Here is a 21,897-nt window from a genome sequence, read left to right on the forward strand (position 1 = left end):
ACAATTATTATTCTGGCAGCTGTCCATAAATTTTTTTTGAGACAATCCATATACATTTCAAGTGTCCTGGTTCGAAGATATTCCCCAGAATTGTACCGCCAATTATTCACTCGTTAATTCCTTGCGATAATGTTCCCGAAAAGAAGCTTGAAAATAGTACTGATAAGCACTCTGGTTGGGTCCATTTTTTTTTTAACTAGAAAAGACAAACGAGTAGAAAATGCGTTTCTTCGGCGCTGTCGAGTTTTTGTACCGCGTATAATCAAGGCCACCGAAAATAGATCTATCTTTCGGTGGTCTCGGTATAATGCTGTATGAGCCGTGGCCCATGAAACTTTAACCGCGGTCTGTCCTATATCGTTGTCAGACGGACGATTATGGCTAACCTTAACCTGAAGTAAAATAAAATCTCCTGAGGCTAGGGGGCTGCAATTTGGAGTTTGAAGATTGGAGGGTGGATGATTAACAAGCACGACGGACAGAAAACTAAAACGAGCGTGGCAAAGGAAAACAAGTAAAATGGCGAGGAGAGATATCATTGATTTGAGCAGTGACATCTGCTTATCCACGAATAAGTACGGTACGCAGTATGGTGTATAAGCAATATGTGATATATTGCGATTGTGCCGAACGGACTGCTCTAGAAGTAAAAGCTAATGCCAGCTCATAGCTTATTCCTAACTACTGCAGCAAAAATTGGATTGTGTATCTTCATTCTTGTAATTTTACAAATATATGCAAGACGAGATTGTGAATATCGTGAATTTTTACGTTCATTGCCATTGAAATGAATATGGGCCGTGTGAATGAAATGTGTGCACCAGATGACACGGTTACTTTCGACAGCCAATTGTCTTTCTGTAATTGGGACACTGGTCTTGCTTGCAGTCATTCTGATAACATTTCCAGAAACTGTCGAACAGACGTCAAGTTTGCGATCCAGACCATTTCAGATGTTCATAATATTAAGTCGGTTACCATCCGGCCTTTAGACGCAATAACGCTCCTGCTTCTTTTTTAAAGGGAAAAATTACATTGAAGTGTGCAAGCAGCACTTGGAAAGCTGCTAAAAGCGACACTGAGTTACTACAATAAGGCCTTTAAGACAGTGGAGGAGGAGGAGGAGGAGGAGGAGGATGACTCATGCAGTCATGATTACGGGGTTAACGTATGGGACTGCTTATTAATCCTTAGTAAGCTTTCTTACTTTATAAAGGTTTGAATGATTTTTTTAACCTTCAGATTTCTTCGTTGTTTCTTGCAGTATGGGTAAACTGGCTACTATGAACTAGGAAATTTTGATGTGTACTTTCTTGTGCTCAATCTCGTGCGTCTACACGCGCGCATTGTTGTGTAGTGTTACCATACGCCGTGCCTTCATTATAAAGGAGGAAAAATTATTATTATTATTAAAGATTTATCATTAGAATTATTGTGGTGATTACGTGAAAGTTATACAGTTGAAAAAGCTCTTTATGCCTTTTTCATTTAGAAATATTAAGGCCATACTGATATTCCTTTATAACACAGATCCAAGGATAGGTAAATAAAATAAAATAAGATTCGTCTGATAGCATACTTATTTCGGATTGCTGACGAAACGCCAACACTTGTGCTGAAGTGATCTCCCTTTTTACCGCTGTCCACCTGTCAGCGCCCCATGTACGGTACATGCAGTTGCCTTTTATCTATCTGCCTGTGTCTGGTAGGAGAGTATCGGTAACTGATTCCAACTATTTTTTATTCATATATATATATATATATATATATATATATATATATATATATATATATATATATATATATATATATATATATATAATTATATACACATATATATATATATATAAAATATATATGTATATATATTATATAAATGTATATATAAAAATAAATGTATATATATTATATAAATATATATATAAATAAATATATATATATATATATATATATATATATATATATATATATATATATATATATTATATTTATTGAGAGAGAGAGAGAGAGAGAGAGAGAGAGAGAGAGAGAGAGAGAATTTCTTTATTCGGGCACTGAGTTGCCATAAAAATGAATGGTAATGGTTAAGTTTAGTATCGCTTATCATATCTCCAATAGATCGATAATAATATTTCGTGAATGTTCCTTAATTGTGTCCACGGGAAGGTGGACCACCTGTCGTTAAAGGGAAATTAGGGCTGTTGATATTTTTACAGGTTTCCATTATTGTTGTCCTTAACCGCAATAGAAACTTGACACAGCGGATATAGCCTATAGTTTCATGGCAATTAGTACGAAAAGTGCTATTGTTTGCTGGAAGGTTGAAGTACTGAACAGAAGGTGCCCTTGCCCCTTGATTGTCGATCGGGTTTGGTTTAGTTCCAGATGTGAAATATAATCATTGTTAAGATATCACTTGTACATTGTATTAAAATGTAATTTACTGAGACAGATAGGCAACAGGCAGTACCACTTGCGGCGCCATAATTGAATCTACAGCCAATGTTACATGCACGGCTTGTTTAATCGAGATGAAACCACTTATTTATTTTAATGTAGCAAGTGGAGGTCCGTATTGTCAGAGCCACGTCATTTGTATAGTTTCCGGGATGGACTGATGCTGCCAAGAGTCCTAGCCGTTTTTTTGGCTGGTGTAATTGTATCATTGCTTACTAGATTTGCGTAGACATTAATTTTTACTATAGCTTATTTTCTTTTTTTTTTTTGTCTTTCTGTGCGTCTCTCTGCAACACACGCCTGTCGCAAGGCCCTCGTGTAAAATTTTTATTTTCTCTCTCTCTTGTAATTGATCGTGCTGAACATGAGTAACGAAACTTACTGACGAGTACCTTTTAGCCGTTCGTGGACACAGAGACTAATCCTTGCACATGAAGATAGCAGACAGGAAAAGAACGTGTCCTTCCACCTGCAGGCCATTTATTCGGGATGGTTTACCTATACATATTTTATTATTATTATTATTATTATTCATTACGAGAATTTATACACTTATTTAAGTATGCTTTCGTGTGCCTGCATGTGAATGTGCGGTAGTGATACGTAAAGAATAACGGGATTGAATTTCTGGAACCAGTAGTTACGTGTTCGTTGCTGAAGTTTTGTCCGCACGCACGGATAACTATTTTCCTTTTTAATGAGAGAGATAAGAACTTGATTCGCAGCTGTGTATTCTTCTATTGAGGAGAGCAATATTCTCCACAGCTGTGCGATGTAATTTAGGAATTAAAAGTTTTTATCGGGATTCTTCTCCCAGACGATTTCATTTTTTATGTTCTCCGTAATATACGGCTCTCGTACAAATTACAGTAAATTTATCAGTAATTTTCCGATGTCAAGTAATTTTACCTGGAGCAGAAATAAATGCAAATAATTTTATTTGAATTATTTAACACTGTAGAACCCCCGGGGAAGGTGGTGTAAAAGTAGTTACACAGAGGAGCGGCCGGTGCACTGTTCGAATTAATTTTCTAAGAAAAATTTTTTTATTTTAATGTTATTTTACGTCGATGTGAAGCGTATTTTTATTTTTTATTTTTTATTTTGTGGAATCGGTATTTATAAAGTTTAAGTTTTGACACCGCCATTAGGAAAATTACTAGAGAACCGGTGTATTTTTAACGGCCCGTATTTTCAAATGTTGAAATTTACGTATAGGAATGATGCATTTATTGTAATAGCGCAAATAAATGCTTATCATTTCTGTTTTTACAAAATTGTGTATTACGACGTTTTTCTCGCTTATCATTTGTACTGGTTTTATTATTGCTATTCCTTTCACAGATGAGCGTTCTCACAATAAGAATGTGTAAGTCATTTGGTAATTTATTTTTTGTTGCATGAAAACGAGATATCTTCGAGTGAGCTTTTTTACATTTATGGTTTTATATATTTTATTGGTTTCTAATAAATTCTGTTAGTAAAATTTAAACATTTGTTTGGCTAAGCGGCTCATTGTTAAAACATGATAATTATATTACATGTTAAGACGTTTTAAAAGTATATCATTTTTGCGCCAAGTGCCACTGGGTAAGGATTGCTTTGTCGGGTATTGTAATCTTTTAGATATTATATGAAATTCATCCTACATTAAAATTATCCCTTGATTTTTATTTATTCTGGGGGTTATTAATTTTTGGAAAATTCTTCATGCAGTTGAAATGGAGCCAGCCTATTGTTTAAATTTAAGGTTCCACACGGTGACTAGTACAGAAATCCTTGTTTGCTTACCGTAAAGGAGAAATCGATCTGTTCCTCTTATGAGTTGTCACTTGGTATTCGCCTCTACAGCCATTCATTCCCGCAGCATATTTGCCCTTCAAAAAAACAATGTCACAACTTGGAGATTCCGCCTCAATCACAAAAGATCACTCGAACGGGCTTTTCATACGTTCAGCACTTTGAACCAACATGTTAGTCACAAGCCATAGCTGGAGTCCAGTTAAATTCCATCTGGTTGGAAAGACACCGAGAAAATCCAAAAGTTGTGGCACCAGTGAGCGAGCGACCGAGTGAGTGGGCTAACGGAGGAAAAACGTACGCCCTCACCGAAGGCTGAACGACGACTGACTCTCGGCAGGAGCTGACCGCAACTCAGTGCTGCTGCTGTCCGCCTACCCCGCACGACATAACGTGACCTCTGCTACCACTGCCACCGACGGCCAGATGGCGGAATATTATCGTTTATTTCTCTTGTCTTGTGCTTTTTAATTTCAATTCACGTCGCTCTATCACGGAAGTCGAACAAGGAACGGTTCATTTCCAAGCGCTCGGTGTAAACATTTCTAACTGGGAATACGATTATTTTTTATATAAATGTATGGTCAGTATCATTGAGAAGTTTAGAACTAATGGAATCTTATTCGGGTTTCAGTTAATGGTTTTGACGGAAAACGATGTCTTCAAAAAGATTTATTCTTAAACATGGCTTTTTTTTTAAATTTGAATTCCTTTTTCACAAATGACTCAAATTCGTGAGTGGCTGTAGCATCACACTGCAGACTGAGTGGAATTCCATTTAGGCGGACTTTTCTTTTATCTGTTTAGATAAGCTTGGTGGCGATTAGTAGCCACTGCGAACGTTTAGTCATCGATAGTAAAAGATTATGAATTTGTAAATAAAAATGTTTACTTAAGGAAGGAAATTGGGAGCGTTTGTTCGTTGTCAGGAATTATCAGCTCCTGTTTCCAAAGAGGCTACCTCGAAGATACCTGATATTCGTTTTGTACTTTGTATAGTCTATATGTTTACTTACGCATATGGTGTATGTGTTCTGGTATACTTAATACCTTTAGCATGTTTGAGTCTCGAACTGCAAAAAGTAGAAAAACGTAAAACTTGTAAAATGCCTAATTTATAGTAGGCTGTATAAAAGTTAGTTTGTTACCGGTTAAAAGTATTTAAATATATGTATAAAAGTCTTTAATAATCATCGGTTAATTCGGACCGGCCTTGAGTTCTACATTTAATTTTTTAAATAAAAAAAAGTGGTGAAGATTAACTTCAGAAATCCGGAATAGTTTGTCATAAGTGATAGGAAAAGTGTTGCCGTATAGGATCCTTGTGAGAACTGTTGATGTTTCTGCGCGGTTCAGCGACTATTTCTTTCCCCTTACTGCATAGCTCTGGAATTCTCTTCCTGTCTCCTATTTTTCCCAATTCATTTCGTGCCGTTCTTTCTCCAAAAATCTACCACTTCCTGCGAGGTTAAGCCTCTCTCTCTCTCTCTCTCTCTCTCTCTCTCTCTCTCTCTCTCTCTCTCTCTCTCTCTCTCTCTCTCTGTGTGTTCTTGCTTTCGTTTGGCTGGGCTGGGAGAGGACGCTAGACTGCCCTTCTCATTCCTCATTGCAGACCACTAATAATAAACCAACTTTGTGCCCCTATCTAGCCTAGGTCAGAGGTAAGGTAAAACACCATCGTCTTACCCCATTTATTTAGTGGTTCTTCCATTTTCCTTTCGTATACGTCTGTCATTACTTCATATCATGCCGCTGTCCAGTTTGTATTTCACTTTTACGCCGACTGCGTAATGCGTATTTATCGGTTTGGACAAGCACAATATGCATATGCCACTCTTCATTCTCTGGAAGGTCAATATCCCGAACGCATTTGTTTCATTTCCAAAAGGCACAATAAAGGGAAAAGGAGATAGTGATTGTAATTCAGAAAACTGAAGCTTTTCAAGGATATTTCCAAAGCTCATCAGCAATGGCGGAAGGGAAATGAGGCTGGGGTAAGTCTTTGTTTTGAGATTTTGAGTTGAAATGAAAGTGGATTAATGTTTTTTAGTTTAATATCTCGTCATTCATGACTGCAATTTTGTACATCATTGAAGGCAATGTAATATTAAGATATAATTCATGAACATTGTAACCGGAACGTGCAAAGTGACTGAGCTAAAAAGGAATCTTCCTGTTAACGTGACAAGGCTAGACTACCAAGAAGAAGCGTAAATGGATGCACTCGAGGAATATATTACAGTGGGTTCAACTTGCACGTAGGTGAGAATGGGTGAAAAATAATTTGTATTTTTGTATTTTACTAAGGGGTCCTGAGAATATAATGGTAGGGAAATAAAAACTGTTAAGTAATAATTACAAGAACAAGTACATGAGTAACTGAAAAGTAAGTGTACAAAATAAATTCCGTATGACAAAGTTGTGAATATTTGCGAGTTGACAGTGATGTTTGGAAAAAAAAAAATTGTCTCTCGGGAAAAAAACTTAAGTTGAAAGTACATCTTAAGCTTTAGAGAAATCTCCCAGCATCGTGGAAGGCTTACGTCGAGTTACTAGTTACCAAATGTTACTACTTTTGTAATGAGAGAGAGAGAGAGAGAGAGAGAGAGAGAGAGAGAGAGAGAGAGAGAGAGAGAGAGAGAGAGAGAGAGGGCGGACGATTTAAGGGTTGGTCGGACAAATTGCCTATCTAGTCATAATTAATATCTACAATATCGTAAGGTGATATTGTGGATTTCCTTAGTGTCCAGGAATACCTGTTCGTTTGATTAAAGAATTCTACCAGCATTTCAAATCCATGGAGTAAAAAATAAACTGCATGGCAAAAACGTAAATGGGGAACAGAATCTGTTTAGTAAAATGCATTGACTTGTGTAAACGAACGTAAGTGATAGCTGGGAAAAGTTTCCATTGGGGTACTTTGAAGGATGAAAGGTCTCGAGTCCGTCACTGACCTTTTATAATCTTTCTGAAAAAAAAAAGAAAATGAGAAGATCAGACAAGTACAGATTAATTCTTCGGTACTGTGAAATGTAGTGGAAGTAGACTATTTGGGAGTAACGTGAGGTGGGTAGAAGTGTTCTTGATTGTATGAGAATTATGTATATTTTATCCTAAAGCCAGTGATAAAGCATTTTCAGGTACTTTCAAAAGGTTATTTGCATTCATGAGGAGGTTCATGACAGTAATACTGTATTAGTACCATGCTTATGAATGTCATTATGTAGATTATGATTATCACAGTATTAATATATCAGTAATTTTTTCATATATGTATCATACACACAGACATGTATATATATATATATATATATATATATATATATATATATATATATATATATATATATATATCTGTATTAAAATTCACAATACTTTGGGCGAATTCGTATCTGCCGCAGCCAGACTTTGAACATATGACTTTTGGGTTTGATAAAGAGGATTCAGTCCCCTTTATCTAATCGAAAAGTCATAGGTTCGAATCCTGGCTGGGGCAGATGCATTTAGCATATCTATTTCCTTTTAGGTAAAGTGAATTCGATATTTAGGGGATTGTTTGTAAATTTTAAAAAAATATACATGTATATGTACATATATGTACATTATATATATACATATTATATAATATATATATATATATATATATATATATATATATATATATTATATATATTTATATATATTTATTTATATATTTTATATATATAAATATATATATATATATATATATATATATATATATATATATATATATATATATATATGTAGAATTAAAAATTAGAGGGTGAGAATATCGATGTGCATTTAATATAAGAGATGCAGTTCCAGACCGCAAGCTGCTTCCTTCTTCTCCCCTTTTCCCCTCACGCAGCAGAAGTAACGCCTTTACATCTTTAGATCAGCTAAGTTAAGGTTATTTAAACAAAGTTACGTCTGTGCAATATTTGGACGGGTGAACGCCGGGGAATGACACACGCCACTGCCTCATAACCATCCATTCCTCCCCCTTTTTTTGTGGGGCTTTGGGGTGGGGGTTTCTGTTGGGACCACTTGCACAGGACCATGACCTATTGGCTTTTGGGCATTGTACGTAATCCTTTTAATTAAATTGTGGCTGAGAAACGGAATTGTAAAAGCCATTTCAAGCACACCTGAGCGAATAGGTCGGGTAATTATGTAGGCTAATTGTAGTGATAAAGATTCATTTGCAGTTATTTCGTGTGAAATAACCCACGCTTGTATAAAGCTAAATGTTGCTTTTTACCCTGCTCTTATAAAATGTCATGAAATCGAACGTCTAAATGAGCATGTTTACGGTACTTCCAAAATTCATTTGAAACGCATTCTTCTGGAAATTATACCGGAATAGTTCGTTGCTGTCTGTTATGTGGCGTATATTGTTGATCATCAGCTTTTTAGTTTTCTGTAAAAGATAACTATTGTGCCGGCTTTGTCTGTCCGTCCGCACTTGTTCTGTCCGCCCTCAAATCTTGAAAACTATTGAGGCTAGAGGGCTGCAAATTGTTATGTCGATCATCCACCCACCAATCATCAAGCATACCAAATTGCAGCCATCTATCCTCAGTAGTTTTTATTTTACTTAAGGTTAAAGTTAGCCATGATCGCGGTTCCGGCAACGATATAGGATAGGCCACCACCGGGCCGTGGTTAAAGTTTCATGGGCCGAAGCTCATACAGCATTATACCGAGACCACCGAAAAATAATTTTATTTTCGGTGACCCAGATTATACGCTGTACAGAAAACTTGATTGCACCGATGAAGCTTCGGCGCACTTTTTACTTATGTTTATTTATCAGCGGTTCTGTGCACAGCTGAGTATTTTATTATATTTTTTATTTATTATAGCTGCTTTGCGCAGCACGAGCATAAGAGTAACAGAGTAACGAAAGTTTTTGGTGTCATGGCTTTTAATGGATGTGCCTCGCGCTTCTGCACTTTTCGTCAGAACAAAAACGTTCGCAAGACCCCGTAGTTTTCTCTTTTTCTTTTTTTCTCTCTCTGTCTCCATATCCGATTACAAGTATTTCCCTGCCGTGCAACGCTAGGGCTTCCTCGACCGTAAGCGAAACTCTGTCATCAGATTCCTTGCCTTGATTCCCATTTCATTTCTTTCGTAATTTCAGCGACAGTGTTGTTTTTAGTTTTCTGAAAAAAAAAAAAAAAACTATTGAGGTGGTTGTTTTTCTCTCCGTCTGCACTTTATCTGTCCGCCCTCAGATCTTAAAAACTACTGAGGCTAGAGGGCTGTAAATTGTTACGTTGATCATCCACCCTCCCATCATCAAACATACCAAATTGCAGCCCTCTAGCCTCAGTAGTTTTTATTTTATTTAAGGTTAAAATTAGCCATGATCGTGTGTCTGGCACCGCTATAGGGGCCAACAACACAGGCCACCACAGGGCCGTGGGTGAGAGTTTCATACAGCAATATACGCTGTACAGAAAACTCGATTGCCCCGAAGAAACTTTGGCTCATTTTTGTACTTCTTATTTAATGTTTATTCGGGGCCTCTTTTTTCAGAAGAAGCCAAATTTATTCACCAGGATATAATGAAGCGCGACTTTGGTTGACAAGAGCGGCTGGTCATTGCGTTTATATTCATTATGATGTTGGCTATTATTATTAGTGTACTTGGCCCGTTTAAAATTGACGGTAGTAATCAAACTGATTTGCTGTTGCACCTTACTCAAATAAAGTACATTTTGTTCTACATTTTCGTATATAGTATATTAGTAGACTTTCTGTGTTGCCCGCACATACAAAGAAATGGATACACATTACATTTGTTATTATTATTATTATTATTATTATTATTATTATTATTATTATTATTATTATTATTATTATTCAAAATGAGTACATCTTCGTTTGGCGTAGTCCGAGAAGTCCATTAATTTGTAATGCCAGGTCCCTAGGAATATAAAACAAAGAAAATAACAAACGAATATAAACAAATACCGTTATGTAAATAAGTAAACAGAAATAACAAGCAAGGCAATGGAGCATATCGTTTTGAAGTAGCGTTACTGCCTCTTTGACCTTGGAACCGTTGGCATCAGTGATTCTGGGTAGAAAAAAGACCCGTGTATACTCGTAATTGGTAGATAAGGAATATTTTGCCCTTTCATTTTCTTTATCGGGAAATGTGATCATACGAGAGGCGTCAAAAAGATAATACTGATGCAGTATCCTTTATTTAATAATTCCAACAATATATTGTCTAATTCATCTATGAATTTAATAATTATGTATTGATATCAGTAGTTTATTATGCTTTAAATCTCAAATGGAATTAAAGAGACGCATTTGACCATAGTCCATAGATTTTAGCTCGTCTGATGGCCGTGACTTGAGAAGGTTGAGCTCTAATATACCGTATTTGTATGCAAGAATTAGTGGTAAGTAACTGTATCAGACCGATATAGATAATATTTAAATGGCAGGAATGGTAGTGATCGTTACAATGTGCCAGTAATAATTGGATGATGATGATAAATTCAAACACTAACTTAATAGTTTGAATGGTAGTGAAGTAATGAATTAATCTCATCCAACAAATAATGATCGTAATAATACTGTTGACATTAATGATGGCCAGTTGAAATATTTGTTGTGAGGAGTATAGCTCGTCTGAATAATAATAATAATAATAATAATAATAATAATAATAATAATAATAATGTAATAACTTCATGGCTGTATATAAATAAAAAGTGCTAATAAAATAGGGACGTTGCATTACAAAATACATTAGTTTTGGAAGTGAGATAAATTCAACAAAGACAACCAGAGCAGACCTAGAATCAGAAATATGTACATCTGACTGAAGCAGGCAACAGCAAAAAGTAACACGGATTTAGAAGTACGTAGTTCTTGGTATTGATCGTCAGTGAATATGCTGGCGGCCGTTATTAAGTATTATTGGTGGCATTGAAGTTTAACAAAGCCCTTAGCCCTATTAATTACGCTCTTTATGTGAAAATATATTAGTTTAATGGCAAAGTTTTTTGTAACTAAGCTATTTGCTTATACATGTAACATTTTTCAATAATAGTTTTCTGTTGAATCCTATATTTAGAGCAGGATTATATGGATTATATATATATATATATATATATATGTGTGTGTGTGTGTGTGTGTGTGTGTGTATATGTATATGTATATATATATGTATATGTACATATATGTATTCCGATTGGTGGAAATGCAATAATTGAAAGATGCCTGCTGTAGAGAATTCCCTCTTGAATTGTTTAGAAATGTGTTAGATAAAATTATTCATGTTATTGTGTTTGCTATTATCTCCATTTACATCTTATGAAGTTATACCTAATTAAGGTATAACTTGTACTCACACCATGAGCAGCAACGCTCGAGGGAGCGGCAGTAAAAGTAGTAATTGTAATTTTCTTTTTAATTACCTTTTATTGGATGGAGTTAGACTCGATATTATGTATCATCGATATAGGCTACTGTTACCCAGGATGGGCCAAAAGAAGGGAAGGTGGGCCATCTTTGAAAATCGGGCAGAAGTGTGGCTTGAGGCTGACCACTGGTCTATTGTTATGCTGTTGGATTCCGCAGCTGCTCTCTCTCTCTCTCTCTCTCTCTCTCTCTCTCTCTCTCTCTCTCTCTCTCTCTCTGTAACTTACCACCATCATGGACCGTTGCTGCTGTTACGCCAGTTTGTAATGTGAAAACAGCCAGTTAATTTTTTACCTTATATTGTGTCCTCACTTTGAAACACCGTCTATTTCCTCTTTCTTTTCATAACTTATCTCATTTCTTATTATCATCCCTATCCCATTGCCCAGCCAAGTGGCCTTTCCGATACAACGCTGATTATTGTGTTTAACAGTGACAGACTTTCTGCTTGCTCTGTCTTTTTTTGTGTGTGTGGAAAGTTGTGTTAACTGAAAAATTTTGCCAGAAAAAAGTGATAGGTGGCGAAACATCAATTATCATGTGCTGAAGGTTGGCTATATTTGCAACTTCGATATGAATTATCTTATGGAAGTAGCATGTATGTGTTACATTGTTATTGATATATGCATATTTCTTTCTTAGTATTGGACGGTTAGCACCCTCCGAAACTGTATATACTATATTTATGTAAATAATACGCGCACGAAATATGGAAAATAATGAATAAGGATCTAGGTCTTGGATAGAAATGTCTTGCTCTTCAATAGAATTAGAATTGATGATTTGAGGCAATGGTTTGATATGACTTTGATGACAGTTAGTGAAGTACAGTGATGTTTTAATCTCCGATACGCGTTTATCATCGACATTTAGTGCTCACTTAAGGCTGTCCAAATCAAAACAACAAAGTATGACTATATATATATATATATATATATATATATATATATATATATATATATATATATATATATATATATATATATATACATATACACGTGTGTGTGTGTGTGTAGATAAGTAGATTAAATAAAGTGTTCTATTGATTGAATAGTTTAATTACTTCTACTTGAATGAAAGCTTTTATTTTAATGACAAGTACGTCCTTTGTCAGTTAGACGATTTTTTTTTATAACAAGTGTGATAGGATAATTGACACTCATCTGTAAAACTATTTTTAGTTTTCTGTAAAAGTAAACTATTGAGATGGCCCTGTCTGTCCGCCCGCACTTTTTCTGTCCGCCCTCAGATCTTAAAAACTACTGAGGCTAGAGGGCTGCAAATTGGTATGTTGATCATCCACCTCCAATCATCAAACATACCAAATTACAGCCCTTTAGCCTTTGTAGTTTTTTTTTTTTATATTATTAAAGGTTAATGTTAGCCATGATGTGCGTCTGGCAACACTATAGGTCAGCTACCACCGGGGCGTGGCTGAAAGTTTCATGGGCAGCGGTTCATACTGTACAGAAAACTCGATTGCGCCGAAGAAACTTCGACGTATTTTTTACTTGTCATTATTAGCTTCCAAGTGTCCAGCTTTGGACCAATTCTGGAGTGGTAAATTTTATGATGAATGTGTTTGAAACAATTTTTGTTTGACACTGGTATTCCAAGATGCGAAATCACTGTCGCTAGATGTGCAAAATAATGAAGGAAAATGCATCACAGGCATCATTGAGGGTTACTGCGCATGGTGTGCACGCATCATAGTCTCTGCAAAATCAAATGGTTGTTATTGTCCCTCTTCTAAGCCAGTGCATACGTAGAAGTTGCTTTCAGCAGTGATGACATAGTATGAAGCTTGGGTGATGATTTGATCTTCCCGCGAGTGTTTGAGTGTTGCACACCCTTAGGTAGGCAGCAACAAAACGATCTGCAGCTCTGCTGGGAAAAAAATTACCAATGTTCAGTACGAGCGATGACATGAACACCGTTATTAACGGCTCTGAAAAGACGGACAGCATAATAAGGAAACAAGCTGGAATGCGCTTGTGTAATCAGCAACCTGAGTCTGTACCATATAATTGCAAGGGGGTCTAGAGTGCAAAAGAAACATGTCACCTACAGAAAATAAAAAAGGAATAGATGCCGAGAGAGATATATAACCTTCTTGACTGGATACCAGGCATAAAACAAGCACTCGAAGTAAAGGGTTACAGAAGCATGACATTCTCCTAGGGCTGCTGTTAAGTGTGACAGTGTTAAAGATTAAGAAAACGCTCTAGAATGTAAAAAAAGAAGAATAATTGGCTAATTCCGTTAATTATGATTATGTACAGAACACCTCCAGGAAACCGTAGGAAGCTTAAAATTAACAATGCGAAAAAATTCAGAATGACTTGTGCTCAAGAACATAGCAAGCAAGCCTGAGTCCCCAACTGTGGAACTTAGCTGTAATTATCCAAAACAAGCCCCATCTCATCGGTGAACAGAAATGAGCTAAGTTCATTTATGGTTTCCTTCCTTTGAAGGGCTCACAAGAAGCAGCCCAAAGGATTACATCCGTTGCAAGTCAACTTTGTTGTCCTTACGGAGATTAAGGGTCGGTTGTGCAAGATAATTTCAAGTTAATGTCTTTGAATTAGCAAAACTCATACATAAGCTTTTAAATCACGTACAGTATTTTACCGAATACATTAGACATTGTTTCTAAAATGCGTTATGAAGGGAAGCATTAAACCTGGAAGCCAGGGTCTAAAGAAAGGTTTTCTCTAGACCTTGCTGAAAGCAGTAAGAGCTAAAAAGTATTGCAGAAGGGATTCTTCAAAAGTGGACTTGCGATCATCAGGATTAAATAGTTTACCAGTCAGTGTTTTAAGAAGGCTGCAGATGCTACTGATATCCTTATAGTAGATAATAGACCACCAGACATATCCGTTAGGGAGCACTGGCTTAATCTTGAATGCTAACAAGACTTGCAGTTGAGGAAATGTAAGAATTTAGTGTTAGAAGGATGTACAGCGGAAGCTGTACAGACTTGTAAATCACCCTCTGCCTCTGTGTGAGTCTTGTTGGTGTAGTTGATCAAGCTGGTCCTATGCCAGCACAGGCTCTTGCTCCTGGAGTAGCTCTTAAAACCCTTCTCTAGTACAGCCATGTCAACTTAACAGTTAATGTGAGGAAGTCGCGAACCCAAGAGTCAGCTGGTTTGGTGAGGTTTTCCATTCTCTTCTAGAATATAGGGCTCCTGACTTTCTCTTTTTCCTAAAATCTTTAATAAAGCTGATTTGTTTACCCTATTTATGGGGAATCCAGGAAACGGTACTTGTAGTTAGATGAGTTTCTTTAGTTGCATATGTAGGCGTCAAAGGAAAAATTTTCCATTTTTGGGATAGGATAGGAAAGCATTAAAAAGGGTAAATACAGTGGTACAAAAATTAAATGCATTTTCTTTTTGATGGGTTTGAAGTGGTCATTTAGAATTTTTTTTGTAATATTTATCAGGAAAACGGAAGTTTCATAATTTCCAGATCATTATCAGGCCCTTGTGACAACTTTATTTAACGGTGATTACATTATTGTAGTACCTTTCGATTGGATCCCAAGTACATTTTCTTTGGCACCCCTTACACATCTTTTAAGCTCGTTGACTTTGTGTGTGTGTGTGTGTGTATATATATATATATATATATATATATATATATATATATATATATATATATATATATATATATATATATATATGTATATATATATACACTATATGTGTGTATGTATGTATGTGTGGCTGTTTGCAATTATTGTCTTGATTTCATCTTTTTTTCTTGATATAGTTTTCGTTAATGAAGTAATAGATTACAGAGAGAGAGAGAGAGAGAGAGAGAGAGAGAGAGAGAGAGAGAGAGAGAGGGTGTTACCATGTAGGAAAGTTTCTTCGAGAAGTCGTTGACGTCAACCCCACAAAACCCATCACAAGTTTAGTGATCGTAATACCTGTTAATTTGCCATTCGAGCGTGTCTATTGAGACAGACGGCAGTAATCGTTGTTTCATTTATAGGTATGATTCGGAGACGGACACGTGAAAGTGACTACAGATAAGAAAGGTTTTGAGTGACTTACAGGTGTTGGGAGATTGCGAAAATGTTTTAGGGAGGAAAAAGTCACGCGAGGGGGAATACGAGAGTACGCCATTTTTTTTAAACGAACTAAAGTGGATAACTTGCTAACCCAACATACGCATTTTAAAGTGAAAAAACAATTCTTTAATGGGGATGCTCGAGTGGAAAATAATTCGGTCATTGGGAAATCCCAAGGCTGAATGTATAATTAACTTTTGACTTGTATATACTGTAAAAAGAATAGTCTTGATTGTCACAGCATGTTGATCTTTAATGTAAATTCAGAAGTAAAGTAGCCCATAAGTTATCTGAAGGTTTTAACCTTTGAAAAGCGTAGAAGGCAGAACTTGCCTTTACGCCTAAATATTGATGTTAAAAAGGGCAAAAAGTAAGTATACTTAAAATAATTGTTAGGGGCAAAATGTAGCAACCATGGCTCGGAAAGGAACATTGCTGTTATGTCCAGATGTCAGCATCGTCATGATATCTCTATTTTCCAGACAAAATTCACGCTGTCCAGTGCCACCACCAAAGGTCATTCATTTCCTGTGACGTTGAACTGTGGCACAACTTTCGTGTGGGTATTAAGGATTTAATGTCACTTTCAAGTGCCATTCCCCATTTGGCATAATTTTGTACTCTGAAATTTCTGTTTTTTTTTGTTTTTTGTTTTTTTGTTTATGTAGTTTTATACTGCCATATCTAAATTTATAAGTTGTTTAAATTAATTTTCTGTTTCGTCATACTACTATTGGCTGTTTTCTGTTGTCTCATAGCATCCCAGCCTGTGTGTTTCTATTCATGTGCGCGTTTATCTATCGTATGCACGTTGATTGGATGGCATTTGCGTACACAATTTTTTGTGTTCCTTTTTGCCATGTCAATTGTACCGTTGGCCTTATTTAGATATTATTTATTTCTCTCTGGTATGTCGGCAGTAGTATCGGAAGCCGGGTGTGAGAGGTCCAATGAACAATAAAGATTCCAAATGGTGACTTGAGTCAGTCTGAATACATCTGATAAGAAATGGTACCAAATAACCCATTGCTCTGTGATTGATTATATCTCTCTATTCTTGAATGAATTATAACTTTTTCTTTTCGCTCTGTACTCTCTTTGCACATACGGTCTTGGCGTGCTTTGCAAGCTTCGTTTGCAAATTAATGATCTTTTAAGGTTTGTTGCTTTTATGAACGTATGTGCTTGTTTTATAATATAGTGTGTTATTCACATTTACCAAACAGTGTACTGTGTTGGCCAAAATTACCTATCAACTTTGTTATTTCCTGATATTTTGGAATACGCTTTCTACTGGAAGCCTTGAATTTTTAAAGTAAATGAATGAAGGCATTTTCCTTCTCTGATTCGAACTCAGCCGATTAGAATACTGAGGTCAGTGTAATCCCAACCCCTACTTATTGGGGGTGTAATGGCTTTGACTTTGCGTTATATATAGATACAGGTATATATACTGTGTATATGTATATATATATTTATATATATATATTCATATATATATATATATGTATATATATATGTATGTATATGTATACAGTATACATATTGTTACTGGGCCAGCCGTGGCTGCGCAACAGAATGTTATAAAATGGCTGCCAGTAATACAAAACATGAGAGGAATGGAAAGAATTGGAATGCAAACATGAATTATTACTTTACATCAATCTACTGCAAGGCACAATTATACTCAGTTGGCAATTAACAGCATTTACTTAACAAATACTAACAATAGCTCACAAATTAAATATAACCATGGGCACACATGGGTAAACAATAAAGAAGAGTACATAATTATTTTACAGTGCTGTAAAAGGTGAAATTCCTTCGCCCCGTTGTGCGTGGAGGGTCCATGCGATGATGGAAAGTGCGCGCTGAGATTTGTCTTATGTCACACACGATAAAGGCATCCCTCTGAAAGAGAGAGGTGTTGAATTATCTATAAGACTTGCATGAATTAAGGCCCTGACTATATACCATCAAGCTATCCTAACTCACTGCAATATCACGCCCGAATGCTTAAAGATTGCTCTAACCACTTGGGCGGGCACAGGACGGCACAGCCGGTCAAAAGATGCTTTACTATCACTTTTCCTAATCTGGAAATTTACTAAGCATGCAAACTGTGGGTGGCTTTGAAGTAGAAAGGTTGTATGGGATCCAAGGTGGGACATATAGTGACAGATACACGTGAGAGACCATGGGGGAGTTGGGGAAAGTTTCTTGATAAAAGTAAAGGAAATAGGTTATAATCGAAGGAAAATGGGCCGCCGAATTCCCATGTACGATTTAGACTTAACTTGGGTATCCGAAGTGATCACTCCTCTATGAGTTGGGTCTCAGAATTGGTGTCCACGTGGTACGAGGCAAATGTCGGCCTATGTGAAGCAGAGCAGGAATGTACGTCCGCTTGAGACAGCTTCTAACAGCAGAATAGCATATCTCCTGGCCCATGCTTCTCTGACCTGGCCTGGGTCGCCCCACGGCAACTTTCACAAGATGGTGGTGGCTATGTGTATCACTCCCATAAGCCTAAAAAAGCACAGGGATCTCTGCAGCAGAGAGACTGGATAATAGGAGGGGTTACTGAGAGAGGGATATGGTGGATTGGTCTCCATTGCACTCCATTTGCACTGGTCAGCCATCTTACGTGGATTCGATCACCAGGTTAAGCCCAGTGGCCCGTAAGAATATATATATAATGTTTGCGTATGTGTGTTTACTATGGCATGGTAAATCACCTTTTCATATTATCTATATGAATGTTAAAATAACTGACACCTAAATGAAAGAATTAAGAGAATTAAACTCTCGTGTAGGGTCTGAACTCATATTTTCTTGGTTGCACGCACACATCTTTACTTATCCTTACGGAGTTTTTTATTTTTCCGTTCGGAAGTCAGTGGCAGGTATGTTCCTACCTACTGTTACCTCAGCTGTGCATTCATAGAAAGTTTCCATAGTATACTTGGGTACGAGAGAGCTTTCTGCATCAGATTTTAGAAGCCATTATGCAGGGGGAGCCACTGAGGCTTCATGTAACCCTCAAAGCGACTGAAAACAGGCTTCAGACTGCCGGTGAAGCGACTGAACTCATAATCTTCGGCCAAACTCTTAATCCTCGACAAATTAATGAAGTAATTTTATTCTGCCTCTGATCTGATGGTCCTCGGCATATCATTAATCAGCCTCGAATGTCAGGTGCCAACGTGCAAAAAGCTATGAATATATTTTGTGCGTTCATTGCGTTAGAGTTTGGTAGAGGTGGGGGTGTTTGATTGGTCGAGTTGGTGGGTCTCTCTCTCTCTCTCTCTCTCTCTCTCTCTCTCTCTCTCTCTCTCTCTCTCTCTCTCTCTCTCTCTCTCTCTCTCTCTCTGTCAACAGGTAAGGAATTGTTGCCATGTGTTCTGATGTTGATGCACATAAAAGATACGTGGGTATACCTTCTTAGAAGATTTCTGTTAAGGAAACTTGTGTGCATGCGGAAGATAATGGATCAGCAGAATTTAAAACAAACGTGAGCTCAGAGGCTGCAGTGTAGTAATTGAGTGGTGATATTTATTGTTTCGCTGAAAAGGTTACCCCAGAAATTAATTAGAAATTAATTATATGATATATATATATATATATATATATATATATATATATATATATATATATATATATATATATATATATATATATATATATATATATATATATATATATATATATATATATATATATATATATATATATATGTATGTATGTATGTGTATGTATGTATGTATTTATTATATTTTTATTTATTTATTTTTTCCATGTTCCGTTGAAGTTTTACATCTTAAAGAATCTGCGATCATATAAATGAACTATTCTGACGACTATATTCGATATCAGATATGTACTCCGTAGGAAACTTTTAATTGAAATATGAATTATTAATAAATCAGAGTTAGCGCTAGTTCAAGAAACCAACGAACAATACTTCAGTGCGATTTCATCGATTCTAAACCGCTTCAGTACGTACCCCAAATTGGCCTCTTTGAGTGTTACAGCACAGTAAGCTACACTAAGTCGCACAGTGCTGGAAGCAGTAAATGATTAAATTCCAAGGGCTCTCATGCAAGAAAGTCGCACTTGGATGGCGTTAGTGATAATGGCGAAAAGGTGCCAAGATGAACACCAAGAGATTGCTGTGTGATTAATGGTCAAGTTTTCTTGGTTGGTTTCAGTGAACAACGATGCACATTACAAAAAACCAATTTTGAAACTAGCTTACTATGCATTCCAGAGGCCATGAAATAGTGTTTTTCGTCAACAACTTTTAAACCGACTCATGGATTTCCATGCTACTAAAGCACTTGAGTGTTTCTAACATTGTCCTGATTTATGGTAGTATACTGAATTGACAGATGTGCTTAATTAAGCCGTGCACTCTTAGAAAAAAAGACCAAATTCTTGCTTTTCCTGAGACCGTTTCGAACAAGTGGCGCTTTAGGACGTATATGTGACGCAGAGCCATCCCCCTTACCTAATTATTTTTAAAAATTCATATATCATCATACGATATATTAATTTGCTTTGAAAAGTTTCGTATGGCCCTGGACAATTAAAATGACATTTAACCATAAGTCAAACAACCATTTAAAAACGTGTAGTGGAGGATACACTATACCGACGTCACTGATGCACGTCACCACTTTTGAGGATTGTTGGGTGGGTAAGCGCAGCTTTAACCTCATCTTCTTAAGCAAAAAAAGTTAATTAAACATATGGCAATGCATAGTACTTCCGAAAATTAGGACGAAGTTTGAAACACTAGGTGCTTTAGTGGTATGGAAATCCGTAAGTCGGTTTAAAAGTTGTTTACGAAAAACACTACGTCATGGCTTCTGGAATGCACAGTAGGTTATTATATTTCGTGTTAACTCGTATATGTTTATAATACAGTTTTATTTCCTAGTAGGATTTTGTTCTTCCGTTCCTTCAAGAAGGAGGTATAGCATGAGTGTGGTACGACACGTCCATGAGCCTTTAAAATCACTCTACCTTTGATGCAACTTGTATTTATGCTTCTAACTACAAGAACACGACAGTCGATCTCGAGTTTAGTCTTATTGGCCATTGTGTCATATGATTTACGTTGAAATGAAGAATTATTACTGTTGTTAAAGAAAATAAAGGTTGATAGTAGCATTGTTGCTATGTAGATTCTTCCCACCCTCTTACCCTGCCATTCTATATCCAAATTTATAAACAGCATACTTATTTCCTCAAAAGCTATTTGACTGTAAACATCTTTTTAAAGCAAAGCTCACTGAAGTGCCCTGTTGATGTTTGTTTTGTCATTTCAGTTTCCATCTATCAAGAAGCAAGATTATTTCATTTCTCGTAGATTCTTTCGAATCATTTTTTTTCCTTACAACAGGAAGGCGTTCAGAAAAATTCTTTCATCTCCGTCACTGTGAAATGGATACTTCCAACTCATGGCTGTTATTATATTGTTAAACCCCATGAAATAATATTTACCAGTTTAAATACTGAAGTGACACATTATATGTTTCCATTGTGAAATACGTGGGTTATATTTTTTAGGAAATGTTCTGCAGTAGCTTGGAAAGTTACTGTTTCTTAATTGAGGTGGTAAGGCTGTCCTCCCTCGCCCATACCCTCACTTCCGCCCCCACCACTATCACCACCACCACACATCTTAGCCAAGCCCGGCTGCAAAAGGAGCTCTATAGCTCTTTCCATGTCTTGGAAAATACCGAAACTTTTAACAGATTTTAGGGGTCTTGTGCAGTCGGTAGCGGGTCACATTGAAACCCAAGAACCACCAGGTTAGTCATAATAGCACTGCATACAATGAAGTAATTGAATACAATCGGTAAGAGGTTGCATAGAATGAAGATGTGTGGTCAAGGCAGTGCAGGATAAGTAGTTACTGTAGATGCTCATTAAAGGTCATCTTGTAAATCAAAGAGCCATGCCGCTTTATCAAGGTTGAGTCAACCAGAAAGTTCTATGAGATTTCCTCTAGAAATTTTGCATGATGCCTTCTCTCACCCACCCAACCAGCCCCCAAAAAAAAAAAAAAAAAAAATTAGAGTGATGAAGACGTAGAAATAAGAC

General features: G+C 36.4%; 1 protein-coding gene and 1 long non-coding RNA gene across 3 annotated transcripts in view; one reads left to right on the plus strand and one right to left on the minus strand.

Moving 5' to 3' along the window:
- The window catches only part of hb (hunchback), a 38,511-nt gene extending 33,886 nt beyond the window's left edge, over positions 1–4,625 (minus strand). Inside the window, exon 1 of the mRNA XM_067104500.1 lies at positions 4,249–4,625. The gene's annotated coding sequence lies outside the window, so the exon portion shown is untranslated. The remainder of the gene's footprint in view (positions 1–4,248) is intronic.
- The window catches only part of LOC136838853 (uncharacterized), a 334,467-nt gene that overhangs the window by 48,865 nt on the left and 263,705 nt on the right, over positions 1–21,897 (plus strand). The window lies entirely within an intron of this gene.

Source organism: Macrobrachium rosenbergii, chromosome 5, assembly GCF_040412425.1.
Source record: "Macrobrachium rosenbergii isolate ZJJX-2024 chromosome 5, ASM4041242v1, whole genome shotgun sequence".
In the NCBI taxonomy this organism is placed as follows: Eukaryota; Metazoa; Arthropoda; class Malacostraca; order Decapoda; family Palaemonidae; genus Macrobrachium; species Macrobrachium rosenbergii.